The following is a 20,355-nucleotide window of genomic DNA, read 5'->3' on the forward strand; positions in this document are numbered from 1 at the left end:
AGGTGGAGACCTATAAAGCCGTCTGGTCGCTAAGGGGTATCATCAACGTTATGGTATTGACTATGACGAGACATTTTTCCCTGTGGCAATACTCAAATCCATTCGGATAATGCTTGCAATAGCTGTCCATCTGGATTATGAGATCTGGCAGATGGATGTAAAGACAACTTTCCTGAATGGAGAGCTAACTGAAGAGGTGTATATGATACAACCTGAGGGGTTTACATCCACAGATGAGTCCAAGGTGTGCAAGCTTCAGAGATCCATTTATGGACTGAAGCAAGCTTCTCGGAGTTGGAACATGCATTTTGATAAGGTGATCAAAACGTATGGCTTCATTAAGAATGGAGAAGAGCCCTGCATCTATAAATGGGCAAATGGTCCAGTTGTGGTATTCCTTGTCTTGTACGTGGATGACATTCTCTTAATCGGGAATGACATCCCCGCACTATAGGGAATAAAAGTTTGGTTGTCATCACAGTTCTCCATGAAGGACTTGGGTGAAGCATCCTACATCCTAGGGATGAAGATCTATAGGGATAGATCTAAAAAGATGCTTGGGTTATCCCAGTCCATATACATAGACACTGTGCTGAAGAGGTTCAGCATGGAGAATTCTAAAAAGGGCTATATACTGATAGGCCAAAGAATTTCTCTCTCTAAGAAGGATTATCCGACAACTCCTGAAGAGAGAGAGCGTATGAGTAGAGTCCCATATGCTTCAGCCGTGGGATCTATCATGTACGTCATGACATGTACAAGACCAGATGTGGCATACTCACTAGGAGTAGTGAGTAGATACCAATCTGATCCTGGAGAGAATCACTGGAAAGTGGTTAAAGCCATCCTTAAGTATTTGAAAAATACTAAGGACCAATGGTTGGTTTATGGCAAGTCAGATCTGAAACTTGTGGGGTTCACAGACTCCAGCTTCCAATCTGACCATGATGATAGCAGGAGCATGTCGGGTTATATCTTTACTCTGAATGGTGGAGCCATCTGCTGGAAGAGTTTCAAGCAGCATACTGTGGCAGACTCTGTTTGTAAAGCGAGTACATCACAGCATCGGATGCCGCGAAGGAAGCTGTGTGGCTGAGAAAATTCATCAACGAGTTTGGAGTAGCACCCTCCCTTGATGGTCCAGTCCTGCTCTACTGCGACAGCACTGGTACCATAGCTCAGGTGAAGGAACCCAAAGCACATCAGCAGACGAAACACATCTTGCACCACTTCCACCTGGTCTGAGAGATCATGGATCGAGGTGACGTCGACCTTCAGAAGATCGACGAAAAGAGAACCTAACTGACCCATTCACTAAAGCCCTTGCGATAAAGGAGTTCGACAATCACAAGTCGAAGATGGGTATTAGATACTATGTCGAGTGGCTTTAGGATAAGTGGAGTTGTTGAAAAATATGTTCCAAAAAGTCAATCGTCAAGCTGTTGACGGTTGAGCAACCAAGTATTGTAATTGATTTGTTAATAAATAAAATATATTTGGCATCTTCATCATAAGCTTTCATCTTCTAATGAACTCCATTGTTATGATAAAGTCCTTAGGACTATTTAAGTTCGATAAAGAGAGGATTTATCGATTAGTCCTTAAAACTGTTCATGACCAAATGATATGCTGTTAATAAGGACGACAGCTTCTATCGAGCATAGGTCACTGTAGGCCATATGGGTTGGTTGTCCTCTTAACCAAGGAGTGTGGAGATACTGGTATGGCATACAGGTGAGATGTAAGGGTACATCGTCATTGAACATGACCAACTCCAGAGTATTCTGCTGTCGAGAATGTATCTGATGGGATATAGGTATAAGTGTCCCTTAGACTTGAGATCGCCTCAGTGACTTGCAAGCAACTCACTGTGCTTTGGCACTGGACTGACTGAATTTCTAATTCAGGGATGGAAGGCTTCTGGGCACAGTCAAGTACTTACGAAGTCAGAGTGTGATCGAGATGGGATTGACCACTCCAAGAGTTGGAGAAGAATGAGTCACTGTATTTCAATTTAGCAAAACTTTGGCCAGGGTAATCCATCAGATGGATTTTATATTTTGAAATACAATGTGGACAACCTGATCAGAGTTGATAGTTGAACTCTGGGGTGTCCTATGATCATTTTGGTCAAGGGGATGAATTATATGAAAACTATATCCGCATGGGTTCTAAGGATGTTGTTCTACACATTCGACATATCGGTCGTCGGGTACCATTGCTAGATGGTCACTTCGATGGGTACAGAAATTTGTTCCTATACTACCGGCTTAGGTTCGGACCTATGAGGTCACACACATTAGAGTTCATGATCCGATCGGATGGTTGATCAACGATTAAGAATCGTTCTAGGGTTAAATGATCAATACGATTGACATTTAACCCAGTGCAAGTATTGCAGGAGGATCGATAAGCAATTCGATTGCTAATTGGCTTAATTTGATTAAGCCAATGGACTGAGATTAAGTCTAATTAAATATAATTTAATTAGATTTATTTTGGGCTTGATTGGATCAAGTCCAATTAGTTTATTGGATAAGCCAAGTGCAAGGAAAAACTAGGCCTAGTTCAACTAGGACTTGGGTCAATCTAATTTTTAATTTGATTAAAAAATTAAATCAGATTTAAATCTAATTTAATCTGATTAAATTAGATTTTTAATTGGTTAAGATCTATTTTAATTAGGTTGATCTAATTTTGGTTTGATTTGGTTTGGAAAACCAAATTAAAACAAGTCATAAGATAGAATCCTAGTAAGACTAGGATTCCACCTTGCGCCACATAAGCCTTCCCCACACCCTCTCTCTTATTCAACGCCAATCTTCACTTATTTTGTGTGACAAAAGCCCTCTCCCAGGTCTCTCCCATGTTCACAAAAGGTTTCCTCTCTTCTTTCTTACGTGGAAGGTGGTTTGGATCAAATAAAAAAGGAATAAGTTTGGATTTCGAATTCTATGAGATAGAGTTTTAGAAATCTAAAACTCTTTCAATTTTGCATCGAATTTATCCAAATTTTTTTTTTGAATTTTTGTGCTTTTAGGGTATACATTGTGACCCTTTGCTAGTAATCCATGCACGAAAATATGGAGGAGGTGCTCAAGAGTTGGGCGCCCCTTAACTTGCCATGTTTGGATAAGCCTTTACTAGGTATTTGACCTAGACAAGGACTCTATCATATCTCTCTGTATAAAATGAGTTTCTTCATGAAAGTTTAGGAGAAGACAGATATTTGAGAGACCTTTGTGTCATCCAAAAATCAGAGAGAAAGACCTTTGGGTCATGGAGATATAAAAGATGCAAGTTAGGGTGTCTAGAGAGAAAAACGTGAAGAAGAAGAGGGTCTTCTTCTAGGGTTTTTATTTTCATATCTTTCCTCCCTCCATCTTGAGTTTTCTGAGAGTTTCTCAGATCTGAAACTCCTCCTTCTACTTTTCATCTTTGGAAGAGTCCAAATTAAGAAGAAGGAGGCACCTGATCAACCATCAAAGAAGGATCAGCGCAGTACTAGCATACTGTGCTGATTTCTTGAAGCAGGACTTCTGATCGAGATTCGTGGGCTCGTGTGGACGACTCCTAGAGGCCGGACGCGTGTGCGGCTTGCAACATCATCCTTAAGCCCGGATCAGCGAGGTTAGAGCATCTAAGTTGTAAGGTAATAGATCTGATCTATTGTTTAATACATACATTAGATGTGGTATAGAAACATGTTGATATGATCAACATGTAGTTCATGCTATATTTATATATTTTAATTTTTGATTTAATGCTATGTAATAATCATGTAATAGGATCTTAGATCTAGGGATTCTCTAATTTTAGAAAATAAATTTTGATTTATTTTAGTCTTTCGCTGTATGATCTTGAAAATGTTTCAAGATCTAACCCTGAAACCCTAGATCTGGTTCCTATAGGTGCTACCCATTCTTTTCATTTATTCCACACACCACTTAAAGATAATTAGGAGATAATATAGAGATAATGAGGAGATAATTCATGCCAACTCATTGACATAATCCAATCTTCTTGGGCTCATAATTAAGAGCCCAATTAAATCCAAATAGATTTAGGTTAGATTCAAGGCTATGGACCTGATCCAATCAAAGTTTGAGAAAAATTAGGTTTAACCATGTGCTAGCATGGTTCTATTAAACCATTGGGGTTTCAATAAATCCTAATCTAATTAGAACTTCATAAGTTTAATTAATAAATTCAAGATTAAATCTCTTAATATGTGATCCCATAGGTTCTATTTTATCTAGCAGTAAGAAATATTATAATCTCCATCATAATATCATCGAAACTTTTTTCGATGGATTAGAATATTTTAATTCTATCCTTCGAGGGTCATCGATCATCAAGATGACGTCCGATGAGTCTCACAATCCACTAGTGACACCTAATAGAATTTAGTAGTAACCTAGTAGAATGAAAGTATGAACTCCTAAGTGTAGTTATCGTATGATTCAAACTTTCTATTATGAGTCTCCACTTGAAAGAGGTCATGAAGAACTCGTTAGACCCCATGGTCAGTCATATGCTAGATTGGCTCAACTAGAGTTCATTTATGAATCTCGTAATTTTTTTTTTCAATATTCACACTTGCTTTGATCAAAGATTTTCTGAATTCAATTTTTTAAATCGCATAAGACTTCTTTTTTTCTACCAAGATTGATAGATTCTATCTTAGTACATCCTACTCCAAATAGCGAATCTAAACCTGCTGAAGTCAACATATACAGTAAGGATCTGAATGGCTAGGGATCAAGAGAACGTGCAGTCAAACTTAGTAGCTTCTCAACGAATAGCCAATGACATTGCAGGTCAAAGGATCACTTATACTACTACAGCATCGAAAAAATTACTGATGAGTGAGTAGACATCCATTTAGTTTCTTATGTTGGTCATACTTAGTATAAGTTATTCTCTAACAACTATTTGCACCCTCACTCCAGTGTCCCTACACTGCAGACTCAAGATTTATCTACCCACAAGAGAGGTAAACTGTGCATCGACCCTAAATAGATTGATCTCTATTCTCCGTGATGATTCTTTGATCGAAAATATTTAGAAATTAACAACTAATTAATGTACATCTCAAATTCTTAACTTTTTAAAATATACAAAAATAACTTTGTTAATTTTTAGGATAAATCATGGATGCATAAACATGATTGGAAAGAATAAGCTCTTTATCGATAATAAAAAATTATAAGTATAAGTTAAAGTTCTGGAATTATAAAATGTGTCAGCCAACAATTAACTTTTAGGGCACAAATCCAACACCCTCACCTAACAGTTATTAGGTCCAACTCCATTTCTATCCCAGGACATCAAATGTCATTAGGGTGGTTGTACCTTTTTGATGTAATCGAACTATTGGAAAATATGTCCTAAAGCCAATCGTTAGACGATTGTGCTCATCTTGTAAATTGTATATAAATTTTTATTAATAAAAGTTATTTAGTATTTTTATTATAAATTGATCATCTTTGAACTTCTATATTGTAATGAAGTCCTTAGAACTATTATTAATTAATAAAAGAAGATTTATCATTAAGTCTTGAAAAATATTCATGATCAAACGATACGCTATTACTAGGATGATAGCGATATCAAGTGTAGGTCATTGTGTGCCATATGAGTTGGTTGTCCTCTTAATCAAAGAGTGTAGAGATATAGTTATGGCATGCAGATAGAATGTAGATGGAGTGTGGAGACTTTGCTGTCAAGAGTAGCTCGTGAAGGGTATGGATATAAGTATCTCTCTTGTTGAAAAATATATCCCAAAAGTCAATCATCAATCTATTGACGGTTGAGCAACCTTGTATTGTAATTGATTTATTAATAAATAAAATATATTTTTCATATTTTTATCATAAGTTTTTATCTTCTAATGAACTCCTTTGTTGTGATAAACTCCTTAGGACTATTTAGATTCGATAAAGAGGATTTATCGATTAGTTTTTAAAACTGTTTATGATCAAATGATAGACTATTAATAAGGACGACATCTTCTAACGAGTATAGGTCGCTGTAGGCCATATGGGTTGGTTGTCCTCTTAATCAAAGAGTTTGGAGACATTGATATGGCATACAGATGAGATGTAAGGGTACATCATATTGAATGTGACCAACTCCAGAGCATTCTACTGTCGAGAATATCTCTGATGGGATATAGGTATAAGTATCTCTTAGACCTGAGATCGTCTCAGTGACTTGCAAGCAACTCACTGTGCTTTGATACTAGACTAACTGTATTTTTAATTCAGTGATGGAAGGCTTTTGGGCACATTCGAGTACTTGCGAAGTTAGAGTGTGATCGAGATGAGATTGACCACTCCAAGAGTTGGAGAAGAATGAGTCGCTGCATTTCAATTTAGCAAAATCTTGGCCTGGATAATCCATCAGATGGATTTGATATTTTGAAATACAATATGGACAACCTGATTAGAGTTGACAGTTAAACTCTGAGGTATCCTATGAGCATTTTGGTCAAGGAGATGAATTATATAAAAACTATATCCGCATGGGTTCTAAAGATGTTGTTCTACACATTTGACTTATCCGACCGTCGAATATCATTGCTAGATGGTCACTTCGATTGGTACAGAAATTTATTCTTGTACTACCGACTTAGGTTCAAATCTATGAGATCACATACATTAGAGTTCACAATCTGATCGGATGGTTGATCAATGATTAAGAATCGTTCTAGGGTTAAACGATCAAATGATTGACATTTAACCTAGTGCAAGTGTTGTAGGAGGATCGATTAGCTATTTGATTACTAATTGACTTAATTTAATTAAGCCAATGGATTGAGATTAAGTTTAATTGAATATAATTTAATTAGATTTAGTTTGAACTTGATTGGATCAAGTCCAATTGGTTTATTGGATAAGCCAGGTGCAAGAAAAAACTAGTCCTAGTTCAATTAAGACTTGAGTCAACCTAATTTCTAATTTGATTAAAAAATTAAATTAGATTTAAACCTAATTTAATCTGATTAAATTAGATTTTAATTGGGTTAAGATCTATTTTAATTGGATTGATTTGGTTTTAGTTTGATTTGATTTGAGAAACCAGATTGGAACAAGACATAGATTGAATCCTAGTACAACTAGGATTCCACCTTGTGCCAATCTAGCCCTCACGCCCACTCTCTCTTATCCCATGCCCACTCTCTCTTATTTTGTGTGACAAATATTCTCTTCCAGATCTTCACGCATGCCCAAAGGTTTCCTCTCTTTCTCTCTTATATGAAAAGTGGTTGTGGATCAAGTCAAAGTAGGAATAGTTTGGATTTCAAATTCTATGAGATAGAGTTTTAGGAAACCAAAACTCTTTCCTTATGGCACTGATTTTATCCATATTTTTTCTAAGATTTTTATAGCTTTTATGGCATATAATATGCACCCTTTGCTGGTGGTCCACGCATAAAAAAGAAAGAGGGGGCACCCAAGAGTTGGGCGCCCCTTATCTTGCCCTGTTTGGATATACCTTGACTAGATATTTGATCTAGACAAGGACTCTATCATATCTCTCTATTTAAAATGAATTTCTTCATAACATTTTTATGAAAAATAAAAAAAGAGAGACCTTTGGGGCATGCAAAAATCTGGGAGAAAAAAGATTAGGGCATGGAGATACAATAGACACAAGACTAGCTATCTAGAAGAGAGCAAATAGAAGAGGAAGAGGGTCTTCTTCTAGGGTTGCTGATTTCATCCCTTCCCTTCCTCCATCTTGAGTTTTCTAAGAGTATCTTAGATTAAAACTCCTCCTACTTCTCATCTTTGGAAGAATCCAAATCAAGAAGTAGGAGGCATCTAATGACCATCGAAGAAGGATCAGCACAGTACTAGCATACTGTGCTGATTTTCTGGATCAGGACTTCTGATGTAATTCATGGGCTTGTGTGGATGACTCCTAGAGGCCGGATGCATGTACGACTCGCAACATCATCCTCAAGCCCAGATCAGCAAAGTTAGAACATCTAACTTGTAAGGTAATAGATCTGATTTATTATATTTTACATACATTAGATGTAGTATAGAAACATGTTGATGTGATCAACATGTAGTTCTTCCTCTTTATATTTTAATTTTTGATTTAATACCATGTAATAATCATGTAATAGGATCTTAGATCTAGAGATTCTCTAATTTTATAAGATAAATTTTGATTTATTTTAGTCTTTCACTGTTTGATCTTGAAAAAGTTTCAAGATTTAACCCTAAAATCCTAGATCTGGTTCTTTCAATTGGTATCAGTCTAACTTAGTAACAAAAGGATACTTGATATAGTAAGTACTTATCATGTCGGTATGTGAATCAAGATGGAATTGATCCCTTTGAATTGGTAGGAGATATGCATCAGTATATTTCAATTTAGTAAAATCTTGGCCAGGATAATCCATGAGATAGATTTGAAAAGTTCAAATATAATATGGTCGACCTAATTAGAGTTGACAGTTAAACCTTAGATCATCTTGAGTATTTGGATCAAAGAGATGAATTATACGGTAATCATACACTAGTAGATTCTAGAAGGTTGCTTTGCAATACTTTGACCTATCTGGTCATCAGGTCATCATTGCTAGTTGGTTACACTGATTAGTATAGAAAGTTGTTCTTATGCTATCGGCTTAGATTCGAGCCTATGGGATCACATGCATTAGAAGACTTGATCAGATCTGATAGCTGAAAGAGTCCAATTGGATTGTGATTCTGATGAAGAGTCCTATTTGGACTAGGACTCTATGGGAGAGTTCTACTGGGATAGGGACTCTACCATTCATGGAGAATTAATTAGTAATTAGATTACTAATTGACTCAATTTGATTGAATAAAGAGCTTTGAAATAAGTCTAACTGAATTAGATTCAGTTCGACTCAGATTGAAATTGATATGATCAAATCCGATTATAAGAAAAATTTGATCCTGATACGATCAGGGTTTGGACTCAGCTAATTCCTAATTGGGTTAAAAATTTGATGAGATATTTAGATTTCTAATTGGATTAGGTTCATGTTTATCAGTGGTTTCAATCCAAATTTGATTTTAATTAGAATTGAATTAGAAATGAAAAGTCCAAGTCAAACTGAGACTCTATCCTTATCTTTTGCGCCACATCTGGATCCATGCTAATTTCTCCATGCCTAATTAGATTTAGATTATGATTTTTGACATCATGAGAAAGGATCCAATAAGGATGGTCAGCTATAGCTAATGAGTCATAATATTATCTCTTGCCTGATTCAAATGCGATCCGAATTAGAGATAAGATGCAGACTAGGAAAGAGATTTTTCATATATGGTATATTGTTGACACCATATTATTTTTTTTCTTATTTTTCTTGAGGAATCTTTGGTGTTTGAGACTCCATATTCCTTTCCACATCCTAAGAATTTTTTTGAAATTTTTTGGGATGCCAAAAGGAGATTTTGGCATTGATTTATGGCATCCTTCCTTGGAAAGCCATAATTCCTAGTCTATAAAAGGGATCCCCTCTCTTGGATGTCCCATAATCAATTTTCTTACTAATTTTTTATTTTCAGAGCCTTTTCTCATCCTCCTCCAGATCTTTATCATTTTGGAGTGTCCAAGGTGCTTATAGAAGAAGGAAGAGATCAGCTATCGAAGTTGTTTGCAGACTAGCATCTCCGAGCCTTTGATTTGTGCCAGTCTTCATGTGGATTTTTCTATAGAGACCAGATGAGTTTGTGTGGCTGCGAGTGGCCTGAGGAACACCATCTCCAACCATTGGACTAGAGGAGATCAAGATCAATAATTTATTTGGTAACAATCTCTAACTTATTTTGATTTTTATGGTAGATCTAATAGTTAGATCTAGAATTTCAGCATCGATGAGATCGATGTGATTTTTATTTTCAGATCTAAAACATATATTTTTTATATCAAAGATCTTGATGTGGTAGTCTAAAATTAGATCTTATACACGTGACTAGGATTAAATTGTTTAATCTATTATTTTTATTACATAAAATTTTAAAATTATATGTACTGCACTACCGCATATTTTCTTCACGAACCACTATAACTAATCGAGATCAATCAATGTCAGGAAGGCACCTACATCTCAACAATGATGGAAGACCTCTAGACTTAAGTGAGAAGATTTAGGTTTAGATCTCTTCTAAATCTGTAGATCTGACATCCGACTGATCAAATTCAGATTAGCACATTAACATGTCTAACTAGCATAGTCGGTATGGATGAACTCGAGTCAACAAGTAACCTAGCATGAAATTGAATCTCCCAAAATGGCCAGATAAGTTAAGATGAGTGGGAGTTCCTCTGTTGCTTTCATTAGACACCAATTAAATTTGATCAAGTCAGACAATGGAATCAATTAAATAACCACCATCTAAATACTTATCTTAGACACTAAATTGATCGATTAGAATCGATCAGGTTAACTTATTGAAATGGTCTCAAATCACTGAACCAAATTTGATCTTGAGTCAATCAACTCATATCAAAATATGAATTGATGCGATCAATTATAACTAGACTCGACTTTGAGCCCCTTTGACCTAATCCTAATCATCCATTGATTAGGTTCAATCAACTGTTCAAAATTGACAATGGGATCTAGCCTGACCTAATCAATTTGATCCTAATTGTAGTTTAATCACTAGACCTAATTTGTTCAACCCATACCCACATATAATAATATAATTTTAGATCCAAAATTAATTTATAGATTATGTTTCATTGCATGCATTAGTGGATTATAATCTTGAAACAGTTTCAGATCTGAACCTAATGTCATATATCATATATATGTAGTTTCAGATCTAAACTAAAATATGCATCACATATACATAAAATTTTAGATCTAAAATAAAAAATACATATATAATCAGATCTAAAATAATGATTAAAATATTTTAAAAATATTTTTTAAAAAATTGGTTCACATCAAAGTAGGATAATCTTTTTAATATAAAAGGTAAACTCTATACCAGGACAATCTTACACCAGTTTGATGTGAATTTTTAATCTTTCTAATTTTAGACCTAAACATAAAATAAGATATATCACATATGCTAATTTTTAGATTTAAAAAATTAATTTAATTATTTCAAAAATAATTTTTAAAATCGATCAATCTTGTGCTGGACAACTATTATAATATAGAGGGTAAACCCTATATCAGAACAACCTTATATCAGCACAAGATCAATTCTAAATCATAAAAAACTTTTAGATCTAAGACAACAATTAGATTATATATGTCTTTAAAAATCAGTGGCTCTGATACTACTATTAGAAAATTGGATAGGATGCATGTATAGATTTTAAAAATCTTTACAATCGCAGTGGAAAAACAATCAGGTTAAACTCTTTAACCTTACATGCATTAGATCTCATCTAATCCTATTCAAGTCCAGAAGTAAAGACATGCATATAATTTAAAAAATAAAATAAAGATGAGATCAAATCTCAATACTTTTGTATGGATAGAAATTCACCGTAATTGATGATTTGAGATTCAAAGTTTCTTGAGCTACACACATGTCTAGCTTCTATAGGTATCCATCGGAATCAACCTTGAATCTTTTTTCTCATGATAGATTCTTCTTCTCTAAATAGGATCTCAGCCCTTTAGAACTTTGATCAACTCTTTGATCTTGACTGTTACTCATCTCTTGAGCTGCAGCCTTCATCTCCTCGTTTCATACTATAGAAGAACAACTCTTCACCTCTTAGCATATAGAAGGATGGGATGCCCAACTCTTGAGCATTGGAAAGAGAAGAGGGAGAGAGGATGTGGTGTGGAGAAGGGAGAGAGGGAGAGAGATCTAATTTTTAATTAAAAACATCTAACTTCTAAAACCCTAGGAGACCTTCTCTTTATATAGGTCCTTTCTTGATCCAAATCAAGAACCAATTAACTTAAAAAGGCACATCCTTATCTCACGAGAATTTCTACCTTTTTAATCTAATTTTTTATTAAAATCAGATTTAATTGATAGGACATCAGTCTCTTTTGATAAGCATATGGGGCGCCCCAATCAGATAAGGCAATCTGAGTGGATGCCCCATGCAATATAGGGCAGCTGATTGGGGCACCAAGGGTTGGCACCCCATTCTAGGGTTTTCATGTAAGAGAGGGGGCATAGCCCCTCTCTCTCTCCCCTTCTACACCAAGCCACAAGAGGGGGTGGGCCCCTATAACATTATCCAAGAGGTTGGCGTCCGTTGGTCCTGCCAAAAAAGGAGGATTGCACTATCCCTTCTTTCAAATAATTTCACACACAATGAGGAGATAATGAGGAAATAATTTAGCCAACTAATTGACTTAATCTAATCCTCTTGTGCTCATAATTAAGCACCTAACTAAATTCAAATAGATTTAGGTTAGGTTCAAGGCTATGGACTTGATCCAATCGAAGTCTCCAGAAGAATTAGGTTTAACCATATTCTCTTAAACTCAATAGGATTTCAATAAATCCTAACCCAGTTAGAACTTCATAAGCCCAATTGGCAAATTCAAGATTAAATCTCTTAATATATGACCCCATAGGTTCTATTCTATCTGATAGTGAGATATATTATGATCTCCATCACAATATCATCAAAATTTTTTCGATAGATGAAAATATTTTTAATTATATTTTTTGAAGATCATCGATCATCAAGACGATGTCCAATGAGTTCTACAATCCATCAGTAATACCTAACAGTATACAGTGATAATCTAGTAGAATGAAAGTATGAACTCTTATGTGTAGTTATCATATGATTCAGTCCTTCTATCATGAGTGCCAACTTGATGGAGGTCATAGAGAATTCGTCAGACCCCATTGTCAGTCATATGCTAGATTGGCTCGACTCAAGTTTATTTGTAAATTTCATAGAAACTTTTTTTCAGTATTCACACTTGCTTTGACCAAAGACTTGTGGAGAAATTCAGTGCACGGGTAAAATGGTAATTTTAAAACTTTTTTCAAATCATAATTTTACAGTGAAAAAAATATTAATTAATCTAATTAATTAACATGAATTTACCCTACACTAGGATCTAAATATGATATATAGCATGCATGCATTTAAATTTGAAATTCAAATTTGAATAATAAACACTTTATTGTAATGTGTTCAGAACACAATACCTTTGTACGGGTAGTAGATCGCCATAATCTGATCACCGTTGGGAGAGTCTAATCATCGTGACATAGCCACATAGTATGTCTGGCCTCTGCGGATCATCCACACGAAGCTCCCAGTCTGATCGACTCCTTACGAGTGCTAGCTCGTTGTAGAGCTCTTTTGACGGCCGATGCTGATCGAACTCCTTTGATCGATGTCTGTCGATTCTTTGGATGCTTCAGATCATCAATAGACGTGTTTGAGAGGATGTTGAAGATCTCTCTGAGATTTTGTGAGCTCACAATACTCATAGCTCACTTTCTCTCTTCCCAAACCCCAGGCTAAAACTTTAGGGAACTCACCGAAAACCTTGCACTCACTTTTTTTCTTTTCTTTCTTTTTCTCTTGGAAGGATATGGACTTCCTTCTCACACACAAGACTTTTCACACCCCAGAACTTTTCTCCAAAAATCTTCTTCTTGCATGCCCCACTCTTCTCCTCCTTTTATAACAACGTTAAACGTCTTATCCAAAAGAAAGGATAAAGATGAGTAATTGCACATTTGAATTCAAATCAAATTTTGAATTCAAATGGACACCAACTCATCCCTTATCCACTAAAGGCATGAGGCATGGCTTAAATTGTGCATAGAGTGATTTCATGAGAAACCTTTTCTCATGTAATAAATGAGGCATAAAAAAAGGGATAAGGTGCAAAGATTGATTGCCCATTCAAATTCAAACTTTATTTTGAATTTGAATGGCCAACCAATCATCCTTATCTATTCATATAGCACATTAAAGTGGGGCATGGAGAGGGCTTGGCGTGAGAAAATAATTCATGAGAAATTCTTTCTCATGAATTCAAATGGGTGCAATGGAAGTGAGGTGGCACATGGAGATTGGGTCAAGGTGGTTTAATTATTTAAACCAACCTAATTGAACCAAATAATTTAGGTCCAATTAGATTAATTTAAATCCAACTAAATTATGCTTAATTAGGTTCAATAAAATCCTAATCAAATTAAGAATTGATTAAGCCCAACCCTTGATCAAATCAGAGACCAAACCATCTCGACGATTAGGTCAACTCTTAACCTAATCGGGTCAAACCCAACTGAATCCAATTCAATTGGACTTGATCCAAAAATAATTACTCAATCAAATTGAGTTAATTAGTGATCAAATTACTAATTAAATCTCTCATAAATACTGAGTCCAAATTCAATGGGCAATCGGGCATCAGAATTCATCGATATGTAACCCTGATAGAAAAGTCCCAACCAGTGGGACTCTTGACCCCGGTACCCATAATGTGTGGAACTCGTGATCAGAGAATCCTGATTCTCGATCATTGAGTATCAAATATGTAGGATTCTACATCAACTATCAGATCAGATAGGAACCTCTAATGTGTGTGACCCCACAGGTTCGAACCTAAGCCGATAGCACAGGAACCAATTCCTGTACTAATCGAAGTGACCATCTAGCAATGGTACCCGTTGTCCGGATAGATCGAAGAGTTGCAATCGCAACACTTAGAACCTACATGAATATGGTTACTGTATAATTCATCCTTTCGACCTCTGTGTTTAGGATGACTCAGGGTTAAACTGTCAACCCTGATCAGATCATCTGAATCATGCTCAACTCAAACACTCCTGTGACTCCTCACAAGGACTATCCTGGCCAAGGTTTTGCTAAATTGAAACACGACTGTACACAGCTCCTAAACTGGAGTGGTCAATCCCATCTTGACACACGCACCGACAAGTCAAGTACTTGACTACACCCAGCAGCCTTCTGTCACTGAATTAAAATTCAGGTAGTCCAGTGCCTAAGTGCAGTGAGTTGCTTGCAAGTCACCGTAGCGGTCTCAGGTCAGAGGGATATTTATATCCATATTCCATCGGAGCAAATCTTGACAGTAGAAATAGCTCCAGAGTCGGTCACGTTCAGTGCAGATGTACCCTTACATCTTACTTGTATGCCATACCAGTGTCTCCATACTCATTGGTTAAGTGGACAACCAACCTATATGGCACACAACGACCTATGCTTGATAAACGTTGTCGTCCTTGGTAACAACGTATCATTTGGTCACGAACAGATTTAAGGACTAAACGACAAATCCTCCTTTGTCGAGTCTAAATAGTCCTAAGGACTTCACCACAACATAGGAGTTCATTAGAAGATGAAACATTTTGTGAGGAAAAATATCAAAATAATTTTTATTAATTCATAATTCATGTACATATACAAAAATGAGTACAACCGTCAACAGACTGATGATTGGCTTTGGGATACTATTTCTAATAATCTCCCACTTGGCCTAAAGCCAATCGGTGCAGTATCTAATATCCATCTTCAACTTGTAGTTGTTGAACTCCTTCATCGCAATGGCTTTAGTGAATGGGTCGGCCAGATTCTCCTTCCCGTTGATCTTCTGAAGATCGACGTCACCTCATCCATAATTCTTCGGATGAGATGGTAGCGACGCAGAATATACTTCGTCTGCTGGTGTGCTTCTGGTTCCTTCGCCTGAGCAATGGCTCCAGAGCTGTCACAGTAGAGCAGAACTGGACCAATAAGGGAGGGTGCTACTCCGAGCTTAGTGATGAATTTTCTCAGCGACACCGCTTCTTTGGCAGCATCGATGCAGTGACATACTCCGCCTCGCAAACTGAATCAGCCACTGTGTGCTGCTTGAAACTTTTCCAGTAGATAGCCCCACCATTAAGGGTAAAAATAAATTCCGACACACTTTTGCTGTCATCGTGATCAGACTGAAAACTAGAGTCTGTAAATCCTATAAGTCTTAAGTCTGATTCACCATAAACAAGCCACTGGTCCTTAGTATTTCTTAAATACTTCAGGATGGTTTTAACAACCTTCCAGTGATTCTCTCCTGGATCAGATTGGTATCTACTCACTACCCCTAGTGAGTATGCCACATCTGGTCGTGTACATGTCATGGCGTACATGATAGATCCCACTGTCGAAGCATATGGAATCCTACCCATATGCTCTCTCTCTTGAGGTGTTGTCGGACAATCCCTCTTCGAGAGAGAAATTCCATGGCCTATCGGAAGATAGCCTTTTCTTGGAATTCTCCATGCCGAGCCTCTTCAGCATAGTATCAATGTACGTAGACTGAGATAAACCAAGCAACCTTTTAGATCTATCCCTATAGATCCTTATCCCTAGGATATAGAAAGCTTCTCTCAGATCCTTCATGGAGAACTGTGACGACAGTCAAATCTTTATTCCCTGTAATGTAGGGACATCATTCTCGATTAAGAGAATGTCATCCACATACAATACAAGAAATACTACTACTGGACCATTAGCCCACTTATAAATGCAAGGCTCTTCTCCGTTCTTAATGAAGTCATATGTCTTGATCGTCTTATCAAAATGTATGTTCCAACTCCGTGATGCCTGCTTAAGTCCATAAATGGATCTCTGTAGCCTGCACACCTTAGACTCATCTGTGGACGTGAATTCTTTAGGTTGTATCATATACACCTCTTCATCCAGCTCTCCGTTTAGGAAAGCTATCTTTACATCCATCTGCCAGATTTCATAGTTCAGATGGACAGCTATCGTAAGCATAATTCAAATGGATTTGAGCATTGCCACAGGAGAAAACATCTCGTCATAGTCTATACCATAACGTTGATGATATCCCTTGGCAACCAGACAGGCTTTATAGGTTTTCACATTTCCGTCTGCGTCCCTCTTCTTCTTGAAGACCCACTTACACCCTATGGGTTTTACTCCTTCGGGTGGGTCAACCAATGTCCATACATCGTTGACCTTCATAGACTCCATTTCGAATTTCATGCCTCTAGCCATTTCTCAGAGTCGGATCTCTGCATTGCATCCATGTAGGTGATCGGATCCTCATCATTTTCATCAAGTTCGATAGGATTGTCATCCCGGATCAAGAAACCATAGTATCTGTCCGGTTGACGTGGTACTCTACCAGATCGCTTTAAGGGTACTTGAACGATGGGCTCCGGATCTGATCTAATCAAATCCGGTTCAGGTTCAGCAACTTGTGTCAATTTTTTCACCTGTCGAACTTCATCAAGTTCGACCTTAAGAGGCAACAGTCCCTTCACCAAGAAACTTCTTTTTCAAAAAGATTGCCTTAAGGCTGACAAACACCTTTTGCTCATTAGCTAGGTAGAAGTAATACCCTTTGGTCTCTTTTGTGTATCCTATAAAATTATACTTGTCAAACCTAGGTCCAAGCTTGTCCGTAATTAAACGTTTAACATAAGTTGGACACTCCCAAACCCTCAGGTACGAGAGTACTGGCTTACGTCCTATCCATATCTCATATGATGTTTTAGTTACAGACTTAATCGAAACTCTATTTAGAAGGTAACAAGCCGATTCGAGCACATATCCCCAAAGGGAGATCGACAGACCAGCAAACCCCATCATGGATCGAACCATATCCAACAAGGTCTGATTCCTCCTTTCAGATACACCATTATGTTGTGGTGTTCCAGGAGGAGTCCACTGAGAGAGAATCCCATTCTCTCCAAGATATGTTAGAAAATCATTGAAAAGGTATTCACCTCCTCAATCAGATCGAAGAGTTTTAATACACTTTTTAGTTTGTTTTTCTACTTCATTTCGGAATAGTTTGAACATTTCAAACGACTCCGACTTATGCTTCATTAAATAGACATACCCATACCTTGATAGGTCGTTTGTGAAGGTTATGAAGTAGAAATATCCACCTCTTGCACTTGAGCTCATGGGTCCACATACATCAGAATGTACCAGAGCCAAGAGTTCACTGGCTCGCTCATTTTTTTCAGTAAAAGGTGACTTGGTCATTTTACCAAGAAGACAGGACTCACAGGTTGGAAGTGATTCACAATCACCTACTTCAAGAATTCCTTGAGCCAACCTGTTTATCCTGTTCTTATTGATATGACCTAGCCTACAGTGCCAAAGGTAGACTTCTGACACATTATCTATTCTAGGGCGTTTACCGGAGGTTTGAACCACATTAACAGGTTGTGATAGAAAGTAAATTCCATTATTAAGTTGTCCAACAAATATTGTAACACCATTCAAAATGATATTGCAAACGTTTCCTTTTATTAAAAATTAATAACCGTTCATTACCAAAAGGCCTACAGAAATAATATTTAATAAAAAGCTTGGACAATAGTGACATTCACTCAGAATTATATTTTGAGAATTGATTACAGGGTTCATGATTCCTAATGCTAGAACTGAAACTTTGCTTCCATCTCCAACGTTCAGGAATCTCTCGTCTTCATCAAATCTCCTACTGACCTGCAGACCCTGCATCGAATTGCAAATATGATAAGAGTTTCCGGTATCCAATACCCAGGCAGTAGTATCACAAATGGAAAAGTTGCAAGGTGTTATCATATAAGTACCTTGCTTCTTCTTCGGCCTGTTCGGGTCCAGGGAGGCAATGTATAGAGGACAGTTCCTCTTCCAGTGCTCCTGCTTCTTGCAAAAGAAGCACTCCGTCTGGCTCTGGTCGGGCTTGCGCTTCTTGGTCTGACCCTGTGCAGACGTCCCAGCATGCAGCTGCACCTTCTTATTCTTCTTCTTCTTATTCTTCTTCTTCCCTTTCTTAAAGGGTCGACGACAAGAAGAAGACCCTCCCACAACATTCATCGATTCCTTATGGAGCTGGTGATCCTTCTCAAAATTCTGCAGCAACCCTAACAAGCCGTGGTAGTTCACTGCAGGCTTTGTCATTCAAAAATGAGTAAGGAAGGGGAGGAAGGACTTGGGCAATGAATTAAGGATCACATCCTTACCGAGCTGCTCGTGCAAGGGAAAGCCCAATTTACTTAGGTGCTCAATCATTTCGATCATGTACAGTACATGATCAGTGACTGAGGCTCCATCTCTCATCCGAGCATTGAAAATGGCACAACTAATTTTGCACCTTTCAACGTCGTCAGGCGTGCCAAAGGAGTCGTTCAACAATTGAAGCATCTCCTGGGGCTGGGCATTCTCGAACCTGCGGTTGAACTCATCATTCATTGCCACCAGCATTATGCATCGAACGGTGGTGTGGTCGTTGAGCCACTTCTAATAAGTATCTCGGACCATCTCTCTAATGTTCGAGACTGGCTCCTCAGGTACCAGATCCGTTACTACATAAAGGATCCACTCATGCTCAAGGATGATTTTTAATTTTCGATACCAGCTATCGAAATTAGGTCCCATGAACTTGTCATTATCTAATAATGACCGAAAGGACAGGGTAGTGGCCATAGCTGCATAAAGAAAAATCAGATCTCTATTAGTACATAAATTTTAAATACTAAAGACTTGGACTTTAGCCTAAAGTTTCTCCCAGTATTTTTATGAACTGGTAGCCTCAACCTCCAATTCGAAGAATTACTTTAATTCCTTAGTGGGTACTAGAATCCACACAGACTACACACGAGCCCAACTTTGGTTGGTCAACCCATGTGCATCTATGGGTAGGTTCATAACCAGTTGTTTCTCTAAACAACTTCTAATAATTGATTTTGCCCCAGAACCTAATCAGTAGGCTTTGGCCTCCATTGAAAAGATTTGGTTAGGTCCAACCATTAACATGATTTGATTTGGTGAATCGGACCAGTGAATGATCAGGCCCGACTTTGGCCGGCCAACCTGATCACCATCAGAAAGACTCAAACCAAATTATCATATTATGAATGATAATTCCATTAGTCAATAAGCACCAGGCCTTTGGGCCTCCAATGATTATTAAACTAATGGACTCATTATCACTCACTTAATAGGAGACTATGACTTAGTTATCAATATAACTTAATCATTTTTAGGGACCTAATAATTTTTTGAGGATTTTATTAAAAGATAGATGAGAAGAAAATATCCAGCCAATTTTAATCCTCCCATTGATTTCACCAAGTCAGATTAAAAAAAAGATTTAATTAAAGCTGGCATTAGGAGCACCTAAATCAGTCAAACTGATTTACCTAATGACATGGATGAGCCCTAATCACCAAGTGATCTAATCAAAATCTAATTCACCAGGTTGGCCAGATAAGTGAGATCAGTGGTGGGGATATGCCATTAACTCGTCAGAGATCGAATCACTGCGAGTAGCTCCCGTTTAAAAACCACTGGTCAAACTGCCAAACTTACCTTAAACACCAATCGGTTCATTAGTTTTAATTTGATCAACTTAGTAAATTAGGTTCCACC

Source organism: Elaeis guineensis, chromosome 8, assembly GCF_000442705.2.
Source record: "Elaeis guineensis isolate ETL-2024a chromosome 8, EG11, whole genome shotgun sequence".
Taxonomy (NCBI): Eukaryota; Viridiplantae; Streptophyta; class Magnoliopsida; order Arecales; family Arecaceae; genus Elaeis; species Elaeis guineensis.